Raw genomic sequence first — 3,369 nt, 5'->3', positions numbered from 1 at the left:
GACAGTGAAAAGAATAATGAGGTACCTGAAAGGAACAAAGGAGTTTGGTTTATACTACAAGAAAAATGAAAAGTTTGATTTAAGAGCCTTTACTAATGCTAATTGGGGAGGCAATATAGATGATAGAAAGAGCACCAATGGAGCAACACTTTTCTTAGGGAAGAGACTAGTTACATGGACTAGTAAGAAACAAAGTTGTACCTCACAATCTATAGCTAAAGAAGAATATGTTGTTGTTGCTACAAACTGCACCAACATTGTATGGATCAAGCATCTACTCAAAGGAATGAGAGAAGAAATAATAGAACCTGTGATACTTTATTCTAATAACACCAGTGCTATAAATATATCAAAGAATCTAATGATGTACACCAAAACATAGCACATTGCAATCAAGTATCATTACGTAAGAGATCTAGTAGAAAACAAAGAGGTAAAGATGGAATATGTCAACTCAAAGGAACAAATTGATAATATCTTTACAAAACCATTACCTAAAGATGCATATGAATACCTTAGAGGTAAGTTAGGGGTGATACCCCTATCAAAGGCTACTTAAACAACATAGGGACTACCTTGCATCAAATAGGTTAATTTCCAAATGTCACAAATTGATGTAGAGGATCTTACTTTAAGTATTGCCTAAAGTAATGAAAATACTAAAATTCCAAATTAGTCACAAGCAAGCTGATAGAGGGAGAAACTAGAGCTACTAGTAATTCTATATCTGCATGATAAGATGTTGAGATGTTACGTCTATGGCACTATTATCAAAGAGGGAGAAATAGTAGAAACTGATCAAAGCTAAAGGAAGAGAAATAATAGTTAAGAGGAAGAAATAGCAAGAATAAGAAGCTGACCAAAAGCTCAGAGGGAGAATTCAGCACAAAGAAAAATAAAAGAAACTAATAAGAGGAAGATCTACCTTGTAAGAGGGAGTCATTAGAAATCAAAAGTTTGTAATGAAAGGAAAAATCTTTGAAACAAGTTAACAAGTTTTCCTTTTGGCATTGCCTTATTGTTTTAACCTAGTTAGTTTTGTTAAGAAAATCATTTAGGTAACTTGGTTATTCAGTTTGGTTTGCCATCAATGCCAAAGAGGGAGATTGTTGAAATTTGATTGAAAAGATCATTGTTTTGTCACTGATGTCAAACCTATTAATTGCTAGAAAGACAATTTCTTATAAGATCCAAGTATAATCACTTAGTTGATTGATGAAGATGATTTAATCAATACGATGTAACAACAACACCTAGAGGAAAGGTTGAGTTATGATTATGTAATAAAGTACAAGGATCAGTTAAGACAATGGTGAAATGATGTATTCATAAATTACAGAGGTTGGCCACATTTAGAAACATTAGAAGGATAAATAATACTAAGATTATCTACAAAGTTTGACTGAAGTTGATAGTGAGTGTTGAGAAAAGTTAGTACAAGCTGAGTAAAAAATTAGTTGGTGCCAAGTAAAAGAAAATTCTAGTGTTTGCCAAGTAAATTAGTTAGTGTTGAGAAAAATTCAATAGTTACCAAGCATTAGTAAAATTTAGTTGATGCTGAGTGAATTCATAGTTGATGTCAAGCTTTGTAGTATGTGTTCAGCATCAAAAGATCAATAATGCTAAGTTGTTGTATTATTTGAAAAGTTAAAGATTTGCCAAATCTAAGTCATCAAGTTTGTTTTCTTGAAGTTTGTGAACCAAGTGGAAGATAAGGATGATGAGTTGGTGGTACATAATTTAAGGTAAATAGTTTTTAGGAAAATTTAAATGGATTTTAGGAGAAGATTCTAGAAAAGACAAGATATGGGGTAGATACATTTTACCCTACCTAATCCATCTAAACCCTAAATTGGATGATGGAAAATGGAAAAGTATTCCAATTTCCTATTTAAGGAATATCTAGTCATGAAGAAAAGAGTGTTGAAAGTATAGAAGGGTGAAATATTGAGAAGGTCTAGAGGACCAAGTAAGAACAAAGATAGAGAATCAAGAACTATGCTTCATTTAGTGACCATAGAAGTGATTGCATTAGCATACCAAACATGAAGGCTAAAAGAGATGAATGCTTGAAGGGTGAAGAAGCTATCAGAAATGCAAAGGATGAAAGACAAAAAAAATTGAGAACTAAATTGTGATCTAAAATTTGAAAGATAAGTTGTAAGTTGTATCAGATCAAATACTCTACTATACTCTCTAACAATTGTATCAGTTAGGGTAAAATCCTTTGGACTAAGGTTGACTTAACAGTCATTAGAAAATCCTTGAACAGGGTGACATTCCAAGTGAATGTTCTAAAGTCCTTTACCCAGGCTCACTTTTAACAGGGTGATTGAAATCCCTTAACTGGGTCACATTTAAAAGTGTGTGTTGTAACCTTTAATAGGGTTGGCCTTTCATAGGGCATCACTTCAAAAGAGTGAAAAAGGACTAGCATGTTACTCATGGTTTTTCCTAGATTAGGTTTCCATGTTAAATCACTATGTTAAGTGTATGAATGAGTTTTCATGTTTCATATTTTATTGTTGCATGTCAATTTATCAGTAACTTGCACGTTTAATGGATTCACTAATCTAAGTGAAAAGTTGTATCGAGACATCTAGACCTTGGATAACTAATTCACCCCCTCGCTCAGTTATTCTAAATAATTCCAAAACTTATGTGTTTATCCATAGCAATTAGAGATGCAAGTGATCCTAACCCTTCTCTAACTTCTCTGACTTCCATGTCTTGAGCTTTTGCATTGTCATGTCTTGAACCTTCTCCAACATCCATTTACTCATCTTCTAGTTGTTCATTCAAATCTACATGAACACAAATGAATGAAATTAGAAATGTATTTCTAGAAAGAAATGAATACAGATAGATCCTTTAGAGGATAATTTGCTCCTTTATAGGTGTGTTTGGTCCTTTTGGTGATAATTTGCTAATGTTAGTTCATAATTTCTCTTCTTGAAAGCACATGATATTTTTCTTTCATATTTACTTTGTCTTGTGCTCTTTCATGCCATCTTTTTTTCCACTAAAATACGCTTCCATTCTCCTCTAAAATAGAATAATAAAAAGGATTTCAAATCACCTTTAAAGGAAAAAAAAATCTTTTTTTTGAAGTCTTCCTCTTTTTTCTTTTTTTAGCCATCTTCCTTTTTATTGAAAAAAAACAAATTTAAAGAAGATTGTGAATTGATTTTTAGAAAAAAAAAAAAAATCTTATTTATATAATTTTTTGAAAAATGTGGATTGACAGCAGCTTTGTGTGAAGCCCCCTAGACCATAATCTGACAGCCCAAAATCCAATTAGATTTTGGCTAGGGGATTCACTTGAACCCACCCTAGGATGACCATGCATGTGTTGGAAATATGGCTAAT

Source organism: Cupressus sempervirens, chromosome 11, assembly GCF_028749045.1.
Source record: "Cupressus sempervirens isolate cs-2001-9-10 chromosome 11, ASM2874904v1, whole genome shotgun sequence".
Taxonomy (NCBI): Eukaryota; Viridiplantae; Streptophyta; class Pinopsida; order Cupressales; family Cupressaceae; genus Cupressus; species Cupressus sempervirens.
Note: the sequence above shows the minus strand (reverse complement) of the source record.